Source organism: Tenrec ecaudatus, chromosome 4 (assembly GCF_050624435.1).
Source record: "Tenrec ecaudatus isolate mTenEca1 chromosome 4, mTenEca1.hap1, whole genome shotgun sequence".
Lineage (NCBI taxonomy): Eukaryota > Metazoa > Chordata > Mammalia > Afrosoricida > Tenrecidae > Tenrec > Tenrec ecaudatus.
Window position 1 is genome coordinate 29,140,406 of NC_134533.1, and position 26,996 is coordinate 29,167,401.

A 26,996-nucleotide genomic window follows, 5' to 3' on the forward strand; every position below is an offset into this window, starting at 1 on the left:
ATGATGCTTCCTCAGAGATGCGGTCTTTTTTTATCAGAGAAACACGGCACTCCCTCCTCTCTCTCTGCCCCCTTTCCTTCTTGCTTGCTGGAACTGTATACCTGCCTCCACATGTTGCTGCCTGACCCTGAGAGCTCTTGGTACCCTCTATTTCCACGGATCTAGTGTAAAATAATGTAGAGATGGGCTCTTATCTTACATTACCAGTGGGTTAGGGTTAGGGAGGGGTACGATCTGCAATAAGAAAAATACAGATAAGAAAAAAGATAGATGCTCTTTGGAGCATGGGGTCACTGCAGTATAGACACTCCAGGGCCTCGATCTTTATTAGGATCAGGCTTAAAAACATTCCCTGAATGTAACCTGCAACATGCGAAGGGTTTATACACAAAAGGACAGTTTACAATTCTTCGAGAGTATAAAAAGGAGAATTAACACTTCAATCAAGTTGTTTACAGAGGCACAGAGGGGGTGTGTGATAGTTATATAATCGCTTGTCAATTTGAGAGGATTAAGAGTGAAGGGGTAGAGTCTAGCCTGTCAATCAGGTCATAGTCAATGAGGCCTTTGTGTGGGATGGCCTTCTCCTGAGGATTCTGGGAACCCCTGTATTCCTTCCTGGAGGCGGGAGACACACTCTCTCTCTCTCTCTCTCTCTCTCTCTCTCTCTCTCTCTCTCTCTCTCTGCGCACTCCCTGAGATGCATTGCAGCTGATAAGACACATGGAGCAATGCTAGTGCCCTGAGTTAGAGAAGCCATGTGGAGACCCCTGCCAGCACTAAAATACTTACAATGCCACTGGATCCACAAGACTTCCCAACCACTGGCCTGTGGTATTCCTGTGCTCTGCATCATTGTATGTGCTTTGCGGGTCTGAAGAGGACTTTATAGATTGGTATGGGGTATATGGGCTAATGTCAGACTTATGGACCTGATCTGGGATGCTTTCTCAAAATTCAATTGCTCTTGTATATCAAGCTCTATCTTATACACATACGAGTGTCTTTATGAATTGATTCTCTAGTCCACCCAGACTAACACAGGAGAGGAGGTGGCATCTGGGATCATGAATTAGTTGATAAGTTTGCACACTGCTGCCGTCAGCAGTTTTAGTCAGTGAACATTTATCTCAGGCAGAGAGACAGGCCAACCATTGCTTTATCAACTCCTATGGCTGAGCCATCAGCATTCTCCCATGCATCATGAACCATGGAAAGTGGTGGTCCTGTCCTGTGAGCCTAAGGAATAAACAGCTTATCCCCCATCAGCCTGTGATCTTCCTATATCCCATTAACCATTCTGCATCATAAGCTAGCAGCTGAGTGTATCTGAAGAAGACTCCAACTAGTACTGGGCCCAGGAACTTAAGTAGGACTGGGCTGGGATGCCTTCCTGTTATACAATTACTTCTTGATATAAAACTCTTACACGTATATGAGTATCACTGGTTTTATTTCTCTAGACTACCCAGCCTAATACAATCTCTCAATAATGAAGAGCAAACACTGCAATTAGTCAATATAAACTCATAGTGACCCTAGATGACAGAGTACAACTGCCCGGGAGAGTATCCAAGACACCGATTATTTATAGGAGCTCTCAATAAATACCTGCAGAATAAATGAGGGAGATAGATAAGCTTAGATCCTCTTAAATCTGGAGAGAGCAGTATACAACTCCGGGGGAAAAGATCCTGAAGTTGTGTCTCTTATCTGCAATTTATTAGTGTATGGTAGTATAAAAATCTTCAGTTTCCTTGTAGGGAAAACGAAAAAGAAATATAATAAGGCAAACTCCTAAATAAGAGCTCAATAAATGCTGATACTTATTGTATATTGTAAATAGTTCTCAGTCTGCATTTATCTGCTGCCTCTGAGAGAAGTTGATGGCAACTAGTTTCCTTGTGGAGGCAAGTTGACACTTCTGAGGCACCTGGGAGTAAGTAGAGCGTCCAGCCCCATTGTGTCAATTGTGTATCTGAATTTAATAGGCAAGCACTTTGCTTGAACAGGGTGGTAAAAGAAAAACTGTCTTGATATGGTATTAGTGTCTGGTTAGCAACAATTGCATCTCCATTTTCAAGCTCTGCTTCATATCAGAGTAATGTTTCTGCTGCGTATTTTAGACGAAAATAGGATTGAGCTCCCTTCCTCCGACAGACTGAGTACCAGCCTTTTAAAGCAAGAACAAAATACTCCTCCGCAGGACTTGAGTTTCATTTCTTTTCAGTAGGCTGTCACGTGGCACAGAACATATAGCAGACCCAGTAGTCTAAGAACATTTGTATGTTAGTGTAGCATAGCCGGGCAGACTGGCATAAAGAGGGTTCCAGTTTGGGCAAGATCGTCAAAATACTATATATACATTTAGTGGTCCGTTTGAAGATTTTAAATGTTCTTTACAAAGCTTCCAAATAATAGAAATAACATCGATCTTGAGATATCCACTTTTCTTTGGAAAAAAATAAAATTTAGGGAAGCTAGTGTGAAACAGGGTAATGGGTATGGTAATGGGAGCCTTTTAAAAATAAAATAAGATGAATATCAAAATTATAAGCGACCTTGGTGGTATAGTGCTTTATGTGATGGGCTGCTAATCACAGTGTCAGTAGTTCAAATCCACTCTGCAGGATAAAGATGAGGTTATGTATTCCAATATAGAATTATCGTCTCAGAAACCCACAGGGCAGCTCTGCTTTGTTCTATCAAGTTGCTATGGATCAGAATCCACTTGAGATAGCAGGGGCTGTTACAAAAATTCTAAGATAACATGGAGAAAATAGTTTTGAGCAAAATAAGTTGCATAGAACTGAAAGCGAACAAAAGAACAATCAGGTATAGAAATAAAATTTTAATTAAAATTAAAAAAAAAACCTGGAATGATATGTGCAAAAAAGAAAATGATGACTGCATTGTAGCTATAGAATGATCAGAAATTATATATTTTTATTTTTGGAAATTTGTTGTCATGTTTCTAACACATTTAATTTTTTAAAATAGATGTATGTTGTGTAGTTTGTATAAAATGTGGAAATAAAGAAGATATTGATTAGGTAATCAGAGCATTTTGAAATTGTCAGGGACAATCCCCAAATCCTCAGACATCTTCAGTGACAGTGGATATACAATGTGCTATGAACTGAATGTGCTAGAATTCAGTCTTGGGAATTTTTTCTGACTTTTCAAATAAATACTTAAGTAATTGTCTTACATATGACTTTCCATATGTGGGATCGTTTCTTAGGTTGTGAGAATCCGATTTGTAGAAGGCTATGGAAGACAGTGGGAGCAAAAGATGTATTTGGGGGAACTCCACAGGAAAGAAGCATCTGATGATCTTCCTTTATCCATACTAGAGGGATGAGACGGAAGGGGTTACTAAGCAGAGTGTCACTACAAGATGACCATAGAAGTTCAAAGAATAAACTTGACTCGAAAGGTTAGTTCAGGTTGTCAGTTGATCCCCACCTCTGGTGCATACTAGCCCTGATCTGGTTTTCATCCTTTTCTGCATTTAGTTTAGTTTTTTTTGTTTGTTCATATTGGGGCTTATCTCAGATGTGTATGTCATTGGGGGCCACTCTCTTGAATTGGTGTTATGTGTTTTCCTGTTTTTTGGTATATAAACCCAGGATTGATGAACTTTTAAGGACAGCATGCAGAATAAGGACTTCTGAAGTGTGGGCGGGTAAAGATTGTAGTGGGGGAGAGGTGGGTAAACGGAGCCAATGTCAAGGAGCCAATGTCCAGGAAGAAAAGGAATGTTTGGAAAAGGATTGTGGTAGTAATGTACAGTACTGCTTGATGTGACCGAACTATGGAATGATATGATAGATGTATTAACTCCACATTTATAATTTAAAAAAGAAGAAAACTAATTTTATAAGGAGGACTATTGGATAAAATAAAATTATTATTTTGACTCCATACACAATTCAAAATTTCTTTCACAAATGCAATACTAATTTATATACACCAGGAATATACAGATTTCGCTATGCTCATGAAAATTAACTACTGCTTATAATTTTACCAACACAAACTGAGCTCTGTTGGTGCTGGGGGCTAAGTGTTGCATTGCTAAGCAGAAGGTCAGTGGTTCAAGGCTAATCAGTTGTTCTGCAAGAGTACGATGAAGTCCCCTGCTCCCATTAAGATTTATAGCCTTTAAAAGCAGCGTTTCCCAAAGTGGGTGAAACTGCTACCCGGGAGGAATGATCCAGGGACTTGCAAAGGGCACTTACACTTTATCTCTGATTATAAACTAAAGTACAAAAGTTTCTCATTGCCAAAGTAGCACCGAGTAATTTTCTTTCTTTCTTCCTTTCTAAATAAGTTTGAGAGTCAATGTCTTGAGTCACAATGAGTAAGAGTCAACTCTATGTCAGTGGGATGCATTATGATGGGTCCATATAACTTTAATTCAATTTCAGTGTTAAGAACTGTGGTTACTTCAATGTTTTTATTTGCCTGATTTGATTACAATGGAAGTACATTGCTTGCTTGTTTATTCATGTTTTATGACAAATCACATCTCCTTGTTCAGCAGTGATCTGATTGTATTCTTTAACACTTAGCTCATAAAGTTGCAATGTTCTTCCTACCTACACAGATATGTATGATCTATATATCTGAACTATATATTGGGCATCTTTCAATCAGATATGACCCAGTGTATAGTTACTTTTTTTCTTGAGTTTTCCAAAAACAAGGCTAAAGCTCTACAGAGTAAGTCTTGCTTTGTTGATTTGCTGTGGTACTTCTGAGTTTAGGATACTATTCTTCCCTCAGACTTTTAATAAATAGCATATTTGTGATATTGAAGTTTATCCTGTGGTTATACCTGGATAGCTAGGTTTTTTAAAAATTTCACTTCAAATATGAAGTAAGTTTTAAAAAGAAAGAAAGTCACTCCAAGTCCTTGGTTTTGTTTATATTGATTCTGGGTGGGGGGGGGGGGGGGAATCCTAGTGACACAAGAATTTGACAAGGATTCACGATTACTTCTCTGTGTTTGTCAAAGTGAAAAACAGTTGATTACAGAGAACTGTTTTAAAAAACCCATGCTTATTAAGTACTCAGTCATGTCTTGCAGACCATAATATATTCAAATGAAAATGGACTGTTGAACCATTGAATCAATCAGCCTGCCCCCCACAAAATGTATTTATGCACCATTTTTAAGGGAATAAGCTGATGATAGACAGGAGGTTTTAATGACTTACTCATTGTATGATGAGTAGTGTAACTCCCATATAACTGCTCATTAGCCCAGCACCATTATGCTTCATCTATGCTGATGAACCTACTAAATCACAAGCAAAGGACAGACACTTGCTTATTGCTAAAGTTTCCTGGAGCTCTTTTATTGCTTAATGTTTTTCTCAGTGTTGATCTCCTAGGTAATTTATATCGTTCTATCTTCACTTGGCCTTATACTTGTGAGGGTAGTGTGTTAGTCCAGGTTGACTAGAGAAGCACATTCAGAGACACTCGTAAGAAAGACCTTTATATAGAAAAGCAATTATATACTGAGAAAACATTCCAGCTCAATCCAGATCAAGTCCATAAGTCTGATATTAGCCCATCTGTTTAATACCAGTCTATAAAATCCTTTTCAGACTCAAGGAACACATGCAATGACACTGAATGCAAGAAGATCACAGGTCAGTGGGTGGAAAGTCTTATGGATCCAGTGGTGGTGGTGGAAGCATCTAACCTCTGGCATGGGTCTCCATGTGATTCCTCCAGCTCCTGGGCTCTGGCTACATCAGCATAGCTCCATGAGTCTTGTCAGCAGGAATATAAAGCAGAGAGTTTGAGTCTGGTCTCCAGTGAGCTAATTATCTTCATGTGTGCTTCCAAATGAGGTCATCAGGTTACAACCTGATTGAGAGGCTAAGCTCCACCTTCTCACTCTTAATAGTCTCAAGTTGATACCAGATTATGTGACTGTCATAGGTAGTGTGGGACCATAGTTTTCCTTTGATTTTTGGAATAAAGAAATTTTGTCTAAAATTCCTCCAACTTCTTAGCTACCTTTCCCTACAATTTCATCTGTCTGTACTCATCGGCACATCCAGATTTTCTGTTTTTTCATCTCCAATTGTGGGACGTATATAAGACACCAAAATTGTCAAGAAACTCTCCTTAGTGTCATTTCTTGAATCCTCTTTTCTAGCTGGTCTACCTTGATTTTCCATCTTTCAGAGTATTGTTATATCTACTTCACAATAATAGCAAGGAATTGAGAAGTTTGCAAGAGAAAATATGAGACGCCTGCTCCTGTAGGGCTGCCTGGTAGCAGAAACCCTGTTTAGGGTCATTATGAGTTAGGATGGACTGGCAACAGTAGGTTTATCAAGCTTTTAAGATATAGTTAGTGGGAAGAAAATAAAAATATGTGTACTCCATCTTCTTAGAAGCAGAAGTCTTGGGATTATGATGGAAGGAAGAAGACAATTCATAGTGACTCAATGTGAAAGGAACCAGTGAAATAAATACCGTATCTACTCGAGTACAAACGGATAATTTTACCACAAAAACTGCATAAAAATGTGCTAAAAAACTTGGCTTATACACAAGTATATATGGTAACTCAAACTTACCTCAGACCACTTACCAACACTTTAACAATGACTTTATTTGACCAAGCCCAGAACACAGAGTTAGATAATAAAAAAATAGCCAGAAATAGTCCAAAGAGGTCAGCCGCTAACTTTGAGAATGAAGAGGACTGGATCAGTACAGAAACAGAAAAACATCTGGTATAACATCTGTGTTCTTCCAAATGAAATCCACAGTTCTTGTATATCTATTTGATGCATACATTTTGATATGCTAGATATTTTGTGGACTATGTTCTTCATTTGTTTGCCTGTGTTTGCATGTCAAATTCTCAACTCACTAGGATCCCAGGTCCATTCTTACGCTGAAAGGCAAGCCAAATATGAATCTTCCCCCTGATAATTCTTCTTGTACTCTTATTTTCTAGAACACACAAGTTGGCATTTCTGATAGCTATAACATGAATCAAGCTCTGTTCAAGATCAAGGGAGTACTCGTACAATTCACAGGAAGGGAGGTGTTCCCAGAAATGAGGCACCTGGGAAATTAGCGTTTCTTTTAAATTTAGTACAGCAGTGAGAGTATTACAAAGGGAATATGAATTTTAAAATGTCCCTGAAGTAAAAGGTGGGTGTTTTTTGCTACTGTTTAAGTCTATTTTGAATGCTGCTTACTCTTTCTTGATTGAGAACGATGGAAAGAGTCTAAGACTTCAATAATTTTCCAGTCTACTTTACATTACATTAATAAAAGGCATTGCGTCGCACCTCTTGTGAAACATGTGTACTCCTGGAGGACCATTGCCTCTATTTTGGCAATTCTTTAGGAAAGAAGCCATCTGGGGATTTAATTATATGAAAGTTTGTTTTTGTAAGTGCAACAGGGAACACCGGGCATTTAAAATGAAGTCATAGATCTTGGTATGTGTGTTAGACTCATTCGTTGTGTTAGACTGGATTCTATAAAGAATAAAAAATCAGTGAAGCTTATATATGTATCTATACCTAGAGTTATAATAAAGGAACAGCTTAGTGTCCAGATATTAAGTTAGATATCAATCCCATGGGTTTGATATCAAGCTGCAAGCATCTCCTTATTCACATAAATCTGAAAGGACAAATGAATCCAAACTAGTCAAGTCAGCTAGCATATGTTTGGCTGCAGAGGCAGTTAGTCCAAGGTATGTGGGTCAGATGTTTGGCTGCTAAGAACTCCAAGGATCAGTTGAGAACTCAACAGACTGCCCCCAAAATCAGAGATCAGATTACAAGCCAGATATAGGATACAGACCCTGCAAGAAAGCTTTCCCACAGTGCTCACTTATATTGGAAGCAAACCATATCCCTGTAGAAGCTTCCCATCAATTAATTGGTTACTCATAGCAGATCTCATTATAGAAGTGATTGAATTGTGTTAGATCTCATCACAAGGGGATTTTTACTTCTTAACTGACAAGCCACTGAGTATCCTGGCCCAGCCAAGTTGGCACAAAAGCAAAGGCTACAGTGCCTCCCTTTCTCTTACTGAAAGGAAAAACTAAAGTTCAGATGAAATATCTGCTCCATCTTATCTTTAGTATAAGATGTTCTGTTATTTTTCTCAGTCAAATATTTGTGAATATTTGGAAGTTTGTTTGCTCAAACCTTCAATGATGACATTTTTCTGTCAGGGTCATATCCCTGCTCCAACTTAGGTCATTGAAAGCCTCCACAAACTGGGTCCCTTGTGTTTTGTTTGCTTTTTAGCATCTATTCAAACGCCTCTTTGCTGTGCTCCAGATATCTGGGCCTACTGGAGTACTTCTCTGTCACACCTCCCGGGCCTTTGTTTTTTGTCTTCTATGTGGTCAGGACCAGAACTTAATTAGGATTCTTCTTTGCCACTGTCTTAACTCCTTAATACACCAGTTAGGAAAACTGGTGTAAAAGTTTAGAGATGTCCACTATTAACGAGTAGCAGAAGGTGTTTCCAGCAGAAATGTTTGTGGATGAAGTTGATTTCCAGGTATAACCATTCTGTTCATAATTTGTTACTTATTTTCATTAACTTAGTTGAATAAAGATGCTATGCACTACAGCTTTTGGTACAATGAAGGGAGATATGTTGAAAGTTTCTGTGTATCTCTATACATGCATATAAATATGCATGCAATGATCTGTTCTGGGAGGGGTGGATTTTAGGAGACAACTCTTATAGTAGAAGGTAACTTTTGCTCATGGCTTCAGGCTTTAGCATAGAAACATAAAATGACAATGTACCTTTGAGATAAACTTCACTTCAAATCCCTGTTCATCACTGACCTAAAGAAGGTTTTTTTGTTTTGTTTTAATTTGGGTTTTACACAACAATTGTCATTGATTGTTATTGTAATGAATCAGTCATACTCAAGAAACTCTACCTGTGGTGGAATTCAGAAATAGTTGGATTCATGGCTGTTTTGAGGCTGTTATGTCATAGGGAAGTATAGCTAGTCCTAGGGAGAGGCTCTGCGGAGTGAGCAGCACTGTCAAATACTAGCTGCCTAGGCTGTTCTAGCCCATACGTCTTACCTCAGGGAAGACATCTTTAGAAGACTATCTGGATCCTCGTTAACTGCAACTATTCTAAAGACACCAACTAAGCACAAACTAACTGAGCCTATCCTGACCCCTGAGTTTATTTCTTTCAAATCGTATTTTAATTGAAAAACAATGAAACCCAAATTCTAAACTGAAAATGAATGAGCTCTGGAATGTATTAACCCCAAATAAATGACAGTCACTCAAATGATGCCCCAAAAGGAAGAAATGCAGATTCTCAGGATAGATGAGAGTACATAGCTTTATAAATCAAGAAACAAAAACGAGCTACAAGTTTTTCAAAAACAATGGTCTATGATGACAGATCTTCATGAAAGTGGCGGGACAGTTTCCCAGTTTTAAAATCCGTTCCCAAAATCTTAAATTACGAGTTACTTAACCACATCATAACTCCGCTCATTTCAAAATTGGGAGCAATAATAATAGCTACCAATTTTGAGTTATTGTGCAGGTTAAATGAATTCGTGCATAAAATCTCTGCTACTTCGGAAGCAGTATCCATTTTTAAAATCATACTATCGCATGCAAAGGGCTTGGTTGTGCAGTGATTAGAGAACTCAGTTGGCAGGTTGCAAATGCTGACCATACCTGACCTTTGTGCCACCCAGATTCTGTCTGGCATACAGTAGAAATGAAGTGATTAACTTGTATTAAATGACAAAATTAATTTTTTTAAATTTTTTTTATTTTAACAATTTATTGGGGCTCATACAATTCTTTTCACAGTTCATACATATACATACATCAATTGTATAAAGCACATCTGTACAGTCTTTGCCCTAATCATTTTTTTCTCTTTTCTTCTTTTACATTTTATTAGGGACTCAAACAACTCTTACCACAATCCATACATATACATACATCAATTGTATAAAGCACATCCATACATTCCCTGCCCCAATCATTCTCAAGGCATTTGCTCTCCACTTAAGCCCCTTGCATCAGGTCCTCTTTTTTCCACCCCCCTCCCTCCCCATTCCCCCCTCGCTCATATGCCCTTGGTAATTTATACCTTGTTATGACAAAATTAATTAATGCAGCCAGCTAAGCTTTCCATTTATGCTGCTTTTCCTATTTATCAGTGGTTCCTTATAACACGGTAGGGGATACCGAGCAATTGTTTGATGACAGTTTTGACCATAAGGTTTTGTGGACAATAAGCAATCAGCTAATCGGTAGTTTTTTCTGAGAGCTCAATGGTGATAGAAGGAAGGAACGCAGCGAAGGGACCAGAGTGACAGGGTATGATGATGAGTAGCCATGGGGATAACTAGTGAATCTACAACTGATGCTCACGGAAGTCAATGTCAAGAAATCAAAGGATGTATTACATTGGGGAAGTCTGCTGCATGAGACCTCTTAAAGAGTTGAAAAGCAAGGATGTTCCCTTGAGGACTAAAGTGAGCCTGACCCAAACCATGATATTTTCAATCACCTCATATGCATGTGAAAGTTGGACATTGAATCAGGAAGACCGGAGAAGAATCATGGTGTTTGAATTCTGGTGCGGCAAAGAATACTGAAGGTAGCATAACCTACCCAAAGAATAAACACATCTGGGAAGAAGTACAGCCAGAATGCTCTTAGAAGCAAGGATAGTGACACTTCTCTCACGTTCTTTGGACTTGTGGTCAGAATAGACCAGTCCCTGGAGAAAGACATACTGCTTATCAAGGTAGCACGGCAGTGAGTGAAAGAAAGACCTTGACAAGATGGATCAACACTGTGGCTGCATCAATGGGTTTAGACCTCAGACCCACAGTGAGGACCACACAGGCCTGGACAGTGTTTCCTTCTGTGTAAACAGAGTCAATGGATGTGAGAAACAACATGGAGGTCCCTAACAACACAGTGGATGTAAAACAAATGAAATTACACTAGGTGAAACTGACTATGGATTTAGATATGGCCAGTTATCACCAGTATGAAGCATTCCCTAATTCAAATACACGATTGTTTCATTTTGTTTTGTTTTTCGGTTGGAAAATCTGAGGCAGACTACAATAAGACTTTACCAAGTTCACAACCTAAACAAATTCCAGTGCGGATTCTTCTATACTACTTTCTGTGAGAGGAGAACCTCCTAAGAGGAACTGCAAAACAATTTTTCCTCTAGCCCTGGGGTTCGTCATAAGCCTACATTTATAGTCTTTATCCATAAAATGGGATAAGGCCACAATCTGCCTCCTAGGGACTCTTAGGGAGATTTATAGTTCAGGTTCATCAGGGACCCCGAGGAAGGACAGCATGAGACTGCTTAGTGGGGAGAAGTCACTTTACATGAACTAACATTGGAAGTCCTTAGATTCTAGTAATTTATCTCATACCTATTGGACCAACAAGCAGTGAGTTTAGTCTTTTCTCCTACTCTCCTGGAAAAAAAGAATGCCTGAGAAACTCTGAATTATTTAACCCTAAAATTTAACCGTGTTAGCCCCTAGGTGATATAAATCATTGTTTTGCATGTGTGATTACCTATATATTTATATATCCAACATACAGTGATTTCTTTGGTTCTCAGTTTGATTAATAACTTTTTGACAACTTTATAAATGTCTCTTCCACTCTTCCTGAATGGATAGCCACCTTGGGACCATTTCTTGCGGCTAAGATTTCCCACTGGTGTGCTATTCTTTTGTTTACAGGTAGTTCTGACCACTTGATTGTTCACTCTCTCATCAGAATGCAATTGCTTTCCTATGTTGGGCTGTCACAAAATGTGCTATCCATAGTTGAATGGAGAGCAGGACGGGCTGCCCTGGTAAGGGGAACCAGAACCACTGTGGTGCTCATGGGTGATATGATGGAATGAGGCCTAAAAACAAACATCCACTGCTGCCTGGCCTATTCTGACTCCTAGCTGCTACAGAGTGTCTTAGAGTGTAAGGGTTTATGGGGCACATCTATCTCACAGAGCAGCTGCTGACTTTGAACTGACGACCTTGTGGTTAGCAGCCCAATGCTTATTCCACACGATCACCAAAGTTCTTTAAATAAGATATACTGATATCTGATTTTAGCTTCTTAATCAGAATCATTTCCCCTTTGCTTCTCCGTCATTGTCTTCTTTCCTCTTCAGAACACAGAAATGCGGGCTCTTGTTCAGAAAGAAAAATGAGTTAAAATGGCTGCTGAGCAGGGATATTCTTATGCAAATAAAATAAATGCCAGGGAACATAAATTTGCTTATACCTTTATCTATTAAGAAAATCTATTGCTAAAAAGTTGTGAAGCATAGATTCTCTTGTAATTAAGGGGCGTATTCACCCTGCCTGTATAAGCTAGTAAAGAAACAGACCAGCAAACTGCTCTCCAGTCCATTCTGACTCCTACCAAAGCTCTCCGATAAAGCAGGAACACCCCACAGAGTTTTAATCCTTTATAGAAGCTGGCTACCGCATTGTTTCCGTAGCACATTGTTGTCGTAGCTGGCATGTTTGAACTGGCTTTATGGTTAGCAGTGAAAGTCTAACCACTGTGTGACCAGGCCTCCACTGTCATCTTATTAGCTAACTTTCTATAGTGTTGATTGTGTCAGACATGTCCTAAACATTTTTATTTCTTATGTAATTTAATTATCAGAACAACTCCAGAAATGGAAATTTATAATTAATTTCCAATTGCACGAAGGAGGAAAGAGTAGCATATCTAACTTGTCCAAAGTTACAAATCTAGCAAGACTTAGAACTGAGATTTGAACAGAGGTACCCTGGCTCTCAAATCTCCCATCTTTTTCACTGTGCGATGCTGTACTTGTCAAAAACAGACCCTGGCAATGAGTCTACCAAAGCTCACCTTGAGGAATATCAGCATTCTTTGATGAGAGATGTCATTACTCCTTGGATTCTCTGAAAGGAAATCATCTAAGAATGAAATTTCAGTTAATGTATTTGATTTCTTAAAATAGTTTTGTACAATATGGCAATGGAGAAGATTGTTATCCTCTAGACTAAACAGTGCACTTGAAATCTTCATAAAAGTGTTGTCTAGAATTGTCATAAGAGATGCCAAAGGAAAATGCCCAATGCGTGATTAACTTGCCCAAAATAATAAATGAAATAAATGATAGAACTGGACCATTAAACTCTGTCTATTTTGGTTGCAAGCCTATGTTACTATGTCAGGATGGTATGTGTAGCAAAGTATCAAGCCTTACGTGGGAGAGAACTTCAAAATATTTGTGGATAAATCCATTATTTTTTTATTCCATTTACCATGCGCTTTTGACAGCCCTCTCATCATGTGAATACATACGAGGGTCTATTTATGTAATGGAAATTACAGCATCGGTCACAACGTGAAGAACGCAATGCTGACGTAGATGGACCAAACTTGAGCAGCCTCTGCTTCTGCTCCACTGACCTCCACCACAAACGTTGCTCTTGCTTTGCCAACTCCTCACAGAGGTTTCAGATTTGATGCCACCAGACAATTACAATATACACGCTAACCACACTTTTGCCTGGTACCTCCTTGCCCTTTCTATGCCTTGGTTGAGCATCTTTAACTTTATTCCCTCAGAACAAGTCAGCTGTATTCCTGGGGCTTCTATTCATTAAATAAATAAAACCTATCATGGTTGATTTAAACAAATTAATTTTTGATTATTGCTTGGGCATATTATATCATTAACTAATCTTTATAGGAAGAATGCCCACTTTATACATTTTTGCATACAGAAGACACCCCACATGTTCTTTTTTGTAAGCATGCTACACCAATATATATTTTTTATGTTGTTAACTTCAATGGCCTGTTTTTAAAAATCCACATGCAAGGAATTTGTTATAAAGTCTTTGTCTAGGTCCCTATTGAGACAATGGTTGGTTCCAAGCAGCAGACCCTTGCCCGTTTACCCTGGAATTTCTAAAGCAATCCCTCTGCTCTCAGGACACCTTACCTCTTCTGCAAACTGCTTTCTCTGATGCATAAGAAATATTTTTTCCTGCCTAGAAATAGTCCTCATAACTATCACCAACCATAGCCTATGATACAAATACATGTATCTGCATATACTCCGTCTAAGAGGCCACTCAGTTGGGTAAAGGTAGCACCCTGAAACAACATGCTTTCAGCGCTTCTATTTGGTGGGCTGAATACTCTGTATGGGCCATTTGAATCTTCTGGATACAACTGTCACACCTATACCATCCTGCCACCCAGCTTAATGTGTGTGGGCACAGATTGGCCACAAGGAACTCTACCATTCTAAGTCCTGGCCACAAACTTCCCAGAGCAGGTCTAATTTCCATTGTTTATTTTCTGATTACAAGGGTTATTAGGATTAGAGAAAGGCTTATTAATAACCTGGGATACACAGATGACACAGCCTTGTTTGGTGAAAGTGAGGAGGACTTGAAGCACTTGTTGATGAAGATCAAGGTTTTCAGTCTTCGATATAGATTACAACTCGATGTAAACAAAACCAAAATCCTTACAAACTGACCAATAGGCAACATCATCACACATGGAGAAATTATTGAAGTTACCAAAGGTTTAATTTTTCTTAGATCCACAATCAATACTCGTGGAAGTAGCAGTCAAAAAGAATCAAATGTAATATCACATCGAACAAATCTGCCGTACAAGATTTCTTTAAAGTGTTGAAGAGCAAGGATGCCACTTTGGGGATCAAGGTGTGCACGTCCCAGGTTATCATATGCATTTTCAGTCACCTCATATGCATGTGACAGTAGGACATGGAGTAAGGAAGAGAAGAAGAATCAGCACATTTGAACTATCGTGCTGGCAAAGGCTATTGAAAGTGCACCGGACGGCTAAAATAACAAGCAAATCTGTCTGGAAAGACATATGGACAGATCCTCCTTAAGTAAGTATGGTGAAAGTTTGCCTCATGTCTCTTGGGCATGTTATCAGGAGAGACCAGTCCCTGGAAAAGGCTCTCATGCTTGGTAAAGTAGAGAGGCATGTCAGAGGATGGCCCTTTATGACGGGAATTGATACATGGCCACAATAGGCTTAAATGTAACCACAATGGTGAGGATGGTGCAGGCCCAGGCAGTATTTCCTCCGGCTGCACATGAGACCACTGTGAGTCATAACTAGCGTGAGACACCTAACAACCCCAAGAGTACTCAATCTATGGCTTATATACGTATTATACAAATGTGATCCAAATTATGTTTTTGGACTATGGAATGCTGGAAAATGTGTTCCAATTTCACTTCTGAAATAGTATCATGAGACATGCATGGTGTATCATTGATGCTGAATGATAAAGCTCTTTACATCATTTAATCATTTCCACCTGCTGCATATGTACATGTGTTATTTATGGGAACAAACTATTGGCGAAGAATACAGTCACATGCTTAGTTCCAGGTTACTTTGGACCCAAACACACATGGAGGACAGTGGAACAGAGCTGTTCCCCTGCTTTAATTACGAGGCTGAGTTGACTAGATGGCAGCAGGTTTGGTTTTAATCTTTGGACAATCCCATAGAGGACAGTCTCTAAAATTATGCAGGTTCTAAAATTATGTTGATGAGTTTTGTATGCATCTTCTTTTTTAAGTTCATCTTAATTCCAATATAGGAAACTCAATCATTAGTATACTTCTGATTAATTTTTCAATTCTTTTATTTCTTGCATGGTTTTCTAAAGCTCATTTTAAGAAGGCAGTACTTTTTTTTTTTACTGAATAGCTGTGATAGTCACCTAATGTGGTGTCAATTTAAGGATTAGAGTGTAGGGGTGGACTCTAGGCTGTCAATACACAGATAGCCAATGAGACTTCTATGGGCATGGCCTTCCCCTAAGAATTCTGGGCAATGTGGTACTTCCTCCTTGGAGGCAGAAGACACCGCTCTCTCTCTCTGCCAGTCCCTGGGAGACATTGCAGAAGACAAGCCACATGGATGTAACCAGACCTCTGAAGCTGGGGAAGCTGCAGAGGGACCCCTACCAGTGCTGAGATGCTTAACACTACTGGATCCAAAGATTTTCTACCCACTGGCTTGTGATCATCCTACATTTGGCTTCATTGCATGTGTTTCGTGAGTCTGAAGAAGAATTTATAGATTAGTATCAGACATATGGGCTAATAACAGATTTATGACCTTGGACTGGACTGGGATGTTTCTCAATGTTCAATGACTCTTGTATAAAAACCTCTCCCTTAAATACAGATGTATCTTTATGACTTTGTTTCTGTAGTCTACCCAGACTAACACAATAGCTTAGGGAAATAGGGGAGAATATTTTAATGCATTTAACCACATACCGTGATCCAACACACATACCCTATCTACTGAGAACATATATATATTTAATATTTGCATGCTCATTTTCTATGTTTCTGGCATATCATATGTGATAGAATTAACCTGAACCTGTAGATTCAAAGGTTCATGATCTTTAAAAATTTATTATCTAAAGCACTATTCACTTGGGATTGTTAACTGAAAGGATAATTACATGTACCTGTCAGTTTGTCTTCCTTCCATGGCATGCAAGTTGCTGTGTTACTGGAAGCCACATCACCATTATTTCCAATACCAGAAACGTCACCTATTATTCACAGGTTTTAATGGCACTTCCAGACAAAGACACTTTAGGAAGACAAGAGGCAGCCTGCTTCTGAAATATTAGCCACTAAACATCTTATGTGTAGCTTGACTGGCACAGTGTCCAAAGATGCCCCTCATATTGGAAATACTTAAAATACAAGTAAGAAAATGCAAATTCCTCAAAGATGAGTTGATCTTGATAATGTGGATTAAGCAAAGCTTTTAGGATCTTCGTTAACAGATGTAGCATGAATCAAAGTGAATGAAACAGTTTAAAACATCAATTAATCATTGTAGTGTAATGTATGAATCTTGAATCTCGAAAAACTCGAAGTCATCAAAAATTAAGTGGAACGGATAGAAGTCATTATGAAAGGCATTAATGAGCTGAAATGGACTGGATTTGAACATTTTGAACCTGGTAGTCACACGATTTACCATGCATTCATTATCACAGAAGAACATTTCAAGATCTATGCTGCACAATTACACCTGGGATAGGATAATATCCATATGCTTTGAAGGAAGACAAATAAAAATGATTACCATTCAAATTTATGTACTAACCATTAAAGCCAATGATGAAAACATTGAAAATTTCTAATAATTTATTAAGTCAGAAATTGATTCAACACGCTATCAAGATGTGTTGATAATTACTGGTGATTAGGATGCAAAAGATGGAGACAAAGAGGATCAATATTGTGAAAATATGACCGTAGTGATAGAAGTGATACTGGGATCTTATGAGAGAAATTTTCAAGATAGACGATTTAAGTATTATAAATACCCTTTTCTAATCATATAATAGGTGACCATACATGTGGACATACACGGAGGGAATTGAAGAGAAACAAATCACTTACATTGGTGGAAAGATATGGTGGGGAAAATCAATATCATCAGCTAACCAAGTGCCCATTTTTCATGTGCAAATTGGGCAAACAAGGAGAGGTGGTTTATGTCTAGAGGCCAAGAGACTGAAACACTGCACTGGATCCAATGTGAGAGACCTCAGTTCATTTGCATTGAGGGGTTTAAAGATGAGGAGAAAACACTGCATCCAGCAGTAACCAGCTGTGTAGGAAAGGATCTACTGAGCAGATAGCCGTAGGGACTCTTTGTACCAGTTAGACTGAGATGGCGGATTGAAAGTGCTTGCATTGTGGCTTTACTTACCTGACACTCAGCTGCCTGTGCTCTCAACTAGTTACCTGACAAGAGAGACTGGTGGGCTGGAGGAGAAATTGGGAATGTCTGCTTACGTAACATTTACCCATTTGGAAGCATTATCTAGTTTCCCTATAGTTATGAAAAAGACAAGAAAGAAAACCATATGTACACTAAATGTCACAAGAGACCCTGGAACTTGTTATTAAACCTAGAGAAGCTGACATGACTGGAAGCAAAAAAGGTCGATCAGAAAGTTCCAAAAGGCAGCATAAGAAGACAAACTCTTATAATAAAATGTGATAAGTAAGGTTTAAAAAAAGAGAAAGAACACAATCAGCATTTCTCAAACTGAAAAAGTGAGCGGAAAAATTTAAAAAGCCTAGAGTGAAAATATTGAAGGATTCTATAAGCAAAAAATGAACAATGAAGAAAGTATCAAATGAAGATGGAAGGCCTGCAGAGTCAATCTGTATCATGTGATCCAGGATGAATGGTATGAAAGGAAGAAGTGAAAGCTGTACTGAAAGCACCGGCAAGAAACCAGGGCCACTGGAACTGATAGAATACCAATTGAAATGTTCCAACAAATGATGCAATGATGCAGAACTGGAAGAACTCACTAGTCTCTGTTGAGACATTTGGAAGACCTCTACCTAGCTAACCAACTGGAAGAGATACAGATTTGTCCTCATCCCAAAGAAAGATGACCCAACAGAATGTGGACATTATCTAATCCAAATGGGAACATTATGCTAGCCCATACAAATTAAACTTTTCAGAACAATATTACAGAAATTGTGGCAGTAATATAGCCACAGAGAGCTGCCAAACATTCAGGTTGGATTGAGAAGAGGATTTGGAATGTCAGGTATCATTACTGACTTCAGGTAAATCTTTTTTTTTTTTTTTGACTTCCGGTAAATCTTAACTGAATGCAGAGACTGTCATAAATATTGTTACTTGTGTTTTATTGATTATATAAGGATATTCAACTTTGTGGAACCTAGAACACTATAGATTGAGAAAAATGGCAGTTCTAGTTGTACACCTAATAGTGCTCATATATGATCTATACATAAATGAAATGATAGTCTTTTGAACAAAACTGGAGAATACTGCATAAGTTAAAATCAGGAAAAGTTTGAATTAGGATTGTATCATTTAATCATACTTATTAAATCTGTATGATAAGCAAATAATTCAAGTGACTGAACAAGAAGATCACACGATCAGGATTAGAGAAAGGATCATTAACAATCTGTGATATACAGATGATATAAACATGCTTGATGAAAGTCCAGAGGACTTGAGGTATTTACTGAGAAATCCAAAGAATTCATCCTTCAATGTGAATTATAGCTCAATATAAGGAAATGGAAATCCTTATAGTACCAATAAACAGTGCTCTATAAACAGAGAAAAGGTTAAAATTGTCAAGAGTTTCATTTTACTTGAATATACAATCAACATTTATGGAAACAGTTGTCGAGAAATCAAGAGAAGTGCTTCTTTGGATAAATGTCCTGTAAAAAACTTAAAAGTGTTGAAGAGCAAGATGGCACTTTGAGGAGCAAGGTGTCCATGACTTAGGACGCAGTCGTCACGACATAGGAGGTTACACATTGATTTGTTGACTGCAAGTTCAGCAGTTCAAACCAACTGCGTTAGTCTGGGTACTTCGAGAAACAAATCCACAGAACATCATGTATAAGAAAGAGTTTTATATAAAGGTTAAGTGCGCATCCAGAAACATCCCAACCCAGTGCTGCCCAAGTCCACAAGTCCAACAGTAACTCATTAACTCATATGTCCAACACCAATCCACAAAGTCTTCCTCCATCTCAAAAAACAGACACAATGATGCTGATTGCAGGAGGAAAGCCGAGTCAGTGAATGTATAAGCATCTCAGTGCTGGAAAAGGTCTCCATACAGCTGCTCCAGCACCCAGGGCTGCATTGGGGCAGGTCCTTGTGGCTTCTCCTCAGGGATGTTTTGCAGGAAGTGAGCCTTGCCAGCTCAAGCAGGAAGCTGGATAAGGTAGCTGCTCCCTGATCTGACCATCAGAAAGCAAGAGACTGGAGAACTTGAAAGGCGAGGCTCACTGAGTCATTTATCCCTCCACCTTCCAATTAACCACAAATGTGTCTATTGGCCAGGTTGGCACAATCAACTAACTACCTCACCTGCCTCTAAAGAGTAATAGGCTTGAAAACTCTATATCTGGTCATTATGTGCTGGCATCCACTCAATGGTAGTGGGGTTTTATTGCAGGGCCTAAGTCATAGCATTTCAATCACATTCATATGTATGGGAAAACTGGATAATGTATAGGGAAGATCAGAGGTGTGGTGCCATTAATTATGGTATTGGTGAAGAGCACTGAAATTGCCAGGCTTCTGAAGGACAACAACCAAAAAAATATGCTGGAAGAAGTATAGTGATAATGGTTCTTAGAAGCAAGGACTGCAGTAGTTTCTCTGAGACATATTATCAGCAGGGGCCAGTCTTTGGGAAAAGACAGCATGCTTGGTAAAGTAAAAGTCAACAATTAAGAGAAAGATTCTCAATGAGATGGATTGACAGAGTGTCTACAATCATGGGCCCAAACATAAAAACAATCATCGTTAGGATGGGGCAGAATTGGGCAGTTTTTGGTTCTGCTGGACTCTGAGTTGTTAAGAGTTGGAATTGGCTCACGGGTACATTACAGAGCATCTTGAAAGGATAAGGGTGGTTCACAGATGTGCTTTATTATTTCAAAGAAAAATATCCTTGACAATAGAACACTGAGCAGTAGCATCAGTATTTTTACCTTCTAAGGCTCTTTGCAGATCTTGAATAATAATGGTAAAAATGATTTAATCTTATGTAATAACTCAAATCTTTTGGTCATATCCAACTGAAGCACAGCCCTGCGAATTCTGCGGGCATGCCCATGCTCACTTGGATGCCCAAGATAAGGTAGCCATAGCTATCTAATTGAAACTGGTGGCTACTAGGCATGAGAAATTCTTTCCATACAGTGATTATTTGCTGGCAATAAATTTCAAATGATGACCAATATAATACTATGTTGTTTAAATTTTATCTGTGCTTACTAAAGTAGTTTTTTTTTAAATTGGAAAGTTTTTACTAATGTAACCCACATAGATAAGACAAAACCAAAAGTTATTTCCTCTTGTGTGGTCCTTTTCAGAAGTAGATTTGTCAAACAATAACTCTTCTTATATGTTACGATTTTATTAAAAATTGTCCTAAGGTTTGTCCAGAAAGGAATAGTGCTAAAAATTGGGACAAATGAAATTGGAATATATATTTTGTTACATCTCCAGGCTGAGCAAGTCTCCTGTTTTCAGGAAAACAGACATTTCTCTTTCATCGCAGCAGGCATGAGAGAGCTTTTGGAGCAGAATACAGGAGCACAATAGTACCGAGTCCCACAATGGGGACTCAGAATGGAAAACAACTTTGACCTATTTTATAACAAAGAGCCCACTCCCCTCAGTGCTTCCATGGTCCCATTAGCTGTCTCTGGGTCCACAGAAATTAGTCATTCAATATTGGTAGATTATCCCTCACCCTCTCTTTCGTCAGGCCTGTTTAGAATGGAAAAAGTTGATAAAAAGCTTACCATCAGTTGGGCCCAAATCATCTAGATGGCCAGAAGGCTGTGAGAAACAGCACTGGCTGAGGGTGCCAGAAGGTAATTGGAGTGCCATGTAAGTCTGTTGAAATGGAATATAGCAGAAGAAGTGAAAAAGAGTCTGATTTTAAATCATATGCAAGAGACCTACTGTGAAAAATGGGCTGTGGATCTATATGTTGGATATTGCAGCTTAAAGTAGATGAGACTTAGATTGATTCGCTGTCTCTCCTATGCCAGGCATTGTCACTTAGCTGTGTCTACATTACTGTAGAGGTTTGAAGGAGCTAGACAAATAACATCTCTTTTTAACCCCCTTGAGTTCATAAGCAGTTGAGAGACAGACAGATTGGCAGAAGGAGAGAGAATTGCCATCTTGGTGTTCGAGGAAGCTGTTAGAGAATGTGACTTAGCTGAAGCCTGCAAATATGACCTACCCCACAGGACCTTATTTCCTTTACCAGTAGGCTGATCCCACAAAACAAAGATAAGATTGCAGAGTATCTAAAGAGAACAGATATTTAGGAAGGATCTAAATCCTTTAAGCAATTTGAATCTTCACTCAGCATTCAGACGACACCCCACGCTCAAATGAAGAAGAGTGAAGATGAAGAAAACCCGTGGTGTTGGTCTTATTAAAATCCCTCCACTTAACAGACGAGATGGAGAATAAATGTTCCTCACTGACATAGCTCTGCATGTTATTGTCACAATTGCGGAGGCAGTGAACTCTTTACTGTGGTCCTCCTCGCCAAAGTCTCTAACTCCTCCCACCAAACAACCTTTCCCTGTAGGGGTCTGGTGGGCTAAGATACTGATAGGATTCCCCTCTGAGTAATTAGGAACAGAATTCCTTGGAGTGTCCTCTTGCTGTGTATGGAACCAGTGCTCTGAGAAACAGTAAGAGGAATCTCATTACCAGCAGAAGCCAGGAGAGGAGCGTGTCCTGAGGACCTGAGATCCCTGTGCATTGATCCTCCCAGATCTAGATGACAATGTCACTGGAGGAGTAGCAGCAGTGCTGGGAGTCACTATATGGAATAAAGTGACGGACTTGCCCAACCCCCAGAGCAAGTGAAGATGGGTCATGTGGTGTAGAAGACTGGCGTTCAATGTAGGGTGCCTCTGGGCACTTAATTCAGGAAGCTGGCTTTGCTGACCCACAGAAGTGGAGCTGAGTGCCTTCACGTTGGGGTGTATCACAGAGTGACATGCCTTTTGGGCATTGATTAGCAGATTTGACGGAACTTTGCAACATATCCTGAAAAAGAACTCAATCCTGAGCATTTTTCACTGGCATTAAAATGTGTTAATTACCTTGTTGAATCCTTTAGTCATGAATTTAGTCCGTGAGTTATTTGAAGTCATTGAGCTGGATATTAGAACTCAGAAAGGCAAATGTACAGAACGCCCATTAAGACAACACACTTGGATCTCAAGATCCCTCTGGTGGCAGTAATGATGTCCCTCATACAGTAATGATGTCCCTCATACAGTAATGATGTCCCTCATACAGTAATGATGTCCCTCATACAGTAATGATGTCCCTCATACAGTAATGATGTCCCTCATACAGTAATGATGTCCCTCATACAGTAATGATGTCCCTCATACAGTAATGATGTCCCTCATGCTATGGCAGCTCACTATCCATGTACTGCTGCCACCATTGTTCAGTGATCTTCAGCAACATTTTGCTTGCAAGTGATAATCATATTGTTCAATAACTTGCCCATTCTTTGGAACAGGTCCTGTCTTTGGAATAGGTGTATCACTATGAGTTGGAAGTGATTTGACAGCAGTTAATTGGAGGCAAAAATTTATTTCCTGGGAAGCATGGTTCTTTATAGGAGGAGGCACTTTCCATCCCAATGCTAGAAGGGAAAGTTTTCAGAATATTTCGAGCCTCTCTCTACTGTTCCAGCCCTGTAGTTCCGCAAAGAAGAAAATACTTATCTCACTGATTGGCGACAATGAGGGTGAGAACTGAACAAGCTTTATTGAACTTTTTCTGACTTTCCCCTGTAGAGTTGCCTGCAGCATATTCTCTAACATGGCCAGTTGAAAGGGGGCGGTTTGTGCTTTGGGTCTAGTGACCACACTTCCTTTAGTAAGTTCGCTTTCCCTGCTGAGGGCGTCTCATGGTGCTAATGGCTATGAGAGTTAAACTCAGTGGCTCGGGAGTGAAATAGTAGGAAACTCATGGGGAGAAGGCCTTCACTGAGAGTTAGGAATAAACTTTTCTTTATTGATTTAGTCATGAGGAAACCTCAGAATTACCACAAAATTACTGGCCTGTAATCATTCTCAAAACTGCCAAAATCATAAAGTGACAGTCTTCCAACTTGAAGGAGACTCAAAAACCATGACACCTAAAGAAAAATCTTGACTTGGATGAGGTTCAGGATCAATAAAATTGACCTTGTATGGACAATTGACAAAGTCTGAACAAGACCCACACATTAAATAATAATATAGCATCAATATTCATATATTGCCCATTAAAATTATACTAAGGCTATTTAAGATAATGTTCTTTACACAGATGTAGAGAGCCAGCATGCTGTTAATTTCATTATTGTAAGGTACTGTCAAGTCAATTTTGACTCATAGTGACCCAATGTAATACCAAACCCAACCCTGTCTGATCACGTGCCAGTTTTCCTCATCAGTATTGCTATTCTTGAGTCCTGTTAAATTTTATTTCCCCCCGAATTTGTGTAAATTTGGGAAGGACACTATTCACAGTAATATGTCATTAGCTTCTATTTGATGATCTGATGTTGTTATCTTCTTGTGTCAGTCTGGGTAGATTAGAGAAACGAATTCATAAACACTCATGTATAACTTTATATCAAAGAGCAATTGCACTTTAAGAAAACATCCTAGCCCAATCCAGATCAAGTCCATATGTCCAAAATAACCCCATATGTCAATACCAGTCTATAAATTCCTCTTCAGACTCATGCAACACATGCAATGACGCCGAATGCAGGAAAATTACAGGACAGTGTGTGGAAAGTCTTGTGGATCCAGTGGACTCATCTCAGCACTGGGGTGGGTCTCCATATGGGTCTTCCAGCTCCAGGGATCTAGCTCTATCAGTGTAGTTCCATATGGGTTGTCAACAGGAATGTTTCACAGGGGGTGAGTATATCTGGCCTCCAGTGAGCTATTTAGCTCTTTAGTGGCTCAAAAATGAGTCATCGAGCTGTGACCTGACTGACAGGCTAAATTCCCCCCCTTCACCCTTAAGTCTCAAGTTGACAATAGATTATGTAACCACCACACTTTTATATCATAATAAATAACCTGGTAATATTAATGAAGCGAGTTTGTGTTAATGAGAGAGGATGCAATCTACAATTAGGTTTTATCTTGAGTCAATCACTTTTGAGATAAAAGGAGATTGAACAAGTGAGCAGATATCAGAGGAATCAACTATCACCAAAAAAGAAAAGCCACTATCAGGGACTATTTGTACCAAAGTTTTATGCCACTTAACTCTCTAAGGAACACTAATACCACAGATGCTGAGAAAAGACAAAGAACTTACCCCAAAAGCAGAAAGCAAAACTTTAGAAAGAAACACAGAGAAAACCTTACCTTAAATTCACCAGAAATTCTGATTACTCTCCTGGACTGTAAAAGAGTGCATTTCCGTTAGCTAAAACAATCAACTCATGTAATTTCTGTTAGAACACCAGCATACAACTAAGGCAAATCCATCCTTGCAGTCACAGTGTCAATCAGGGCTGTCTTCTTTTTGGTACTGACCATCTATTTTACTAAGCATGATATCTTGCTAAAATTGGTCCCTCCTAACAGTCTGTTTAAAGTGTATGTGGCAAAGTCTTGCCATTCTTGCTTTTAAAAAGATTCCTGGACACATTTCTTCCAAAACATCTTTGCTTGTTGAGCCAATCAAGTATTTATACAATATTCTTTACCAGCACGGTAATTGAAATACACGAATTCTTCTCTGATCTTCCTTATTCATTTGCTAGCTTTCCCATGCATACGAGGTGATTAGATCAAGAGCTCCTTCTTCCTTAAAGTGAAATATTTATTTCTAACATTTTGAAGATATCTTTAGTGACAGTTTTGCCCAATGCAATATATTGTTTGATTTCCAGACTGATATTTTTCATGGTGTTGACCGTAGACCCAGAGGACTTGACTATCACCAAGTAAAATTCAATCTTCGACAAGTTCAATCTTTGTCCCATCTTTCATGATGTCGTTGATTGGTGATTTTATTTTATTATGTTAAGAAATTAACTGTACTGGTTGCTGTACTCTTAAATCTTCATTGACAAATGCTTTGACTTCTCTTAGCTTCATTGGGCATGGTTGGGTCCTTTGCATATCACAGATTGTTGCCAAGTCTTTCAATCTTGAGACAATGCTCTACGTATGTAATCTAGCTTCTTGAATTGTTTGTTCAGCAGCTAGAGTGAATAAATGTGGTGAGAGGATACAGCTGTGACCCAAATCTGTCCTGATTTTAAATCATGGGGTGTTTCCTTAGTCTATCAGAACAGCTGTAGAATCTGTACATCGATCCAGAGACAGCCCATAGAATCCTTTCAGATTTAAACCTGAGGCTCAGATTTAAACCCGAGTCTCAAATCTTCCCTTAAATTCTTTCAGTTTGAAAAATGCTGAGCATGTCCTTCCCTTTTATTTTTCTCACTCTAAATGTTTTCACATTTGATTACACGTTTCTTGCATCTGCCTTTAAATATCTGTTCAGCTCAGTTACTTCATCATCCCTGCCCTTTGCTTTAGTTACCCCTGGTTTTCAAGAGCAAGCTGCAAAATTTGTTCATTGACACTTCACAACAGCAACAAAAACCCGAGTTGGAACGGAATTTGTTTTACTTGGAAAGAAGAAATGTGCTTTGCTGCTAATCATAGGTCTGAACTTAAAGTTACTGGAACGTATACATTCAAAGAAAGATTTGTGAATCTCTGAAAAATCTGACATTGAAATCCTATACTACACATTTATACTTTGACATCTTTGCTTTTCAATAAGCTAAAGAGGTCTTGTGCTGCGTATTTACCCAATGCAACCCATATTTTTATCTGTTGACTGCTGCTTTCATGGATATTGCTTGTGGATCTGAGTAAGACAGAATCCTTGATAACTTTAACCTTTTCTCCATTTATCATAATGTTGCTTGATGAAAGTGAGGAGGAATTTAAGCATTAGCTTAAGAAAATCTAGGATTGTAGCCTTCAGTATGATTAAAACTCAATGTAAGGAAGAATAAAATCCCCATAGCTGGACCAGTAGGTAACATCATGATAAATGGAGAAATGGTTGAAGTTGTCAAGGATTTTGTCTTACTTGGACCCACATAGAAGCAGCAGTCAGGAGATCAAAAGATATTGAGTTGGGTTAATCTGCTCCACAAGACCTCTCTAGAGTATTGAAGAGCAAGGATGTTACTTTGAGGACTAAGGTGCACCTGACCCAAGCCATGGTATTCCCCAT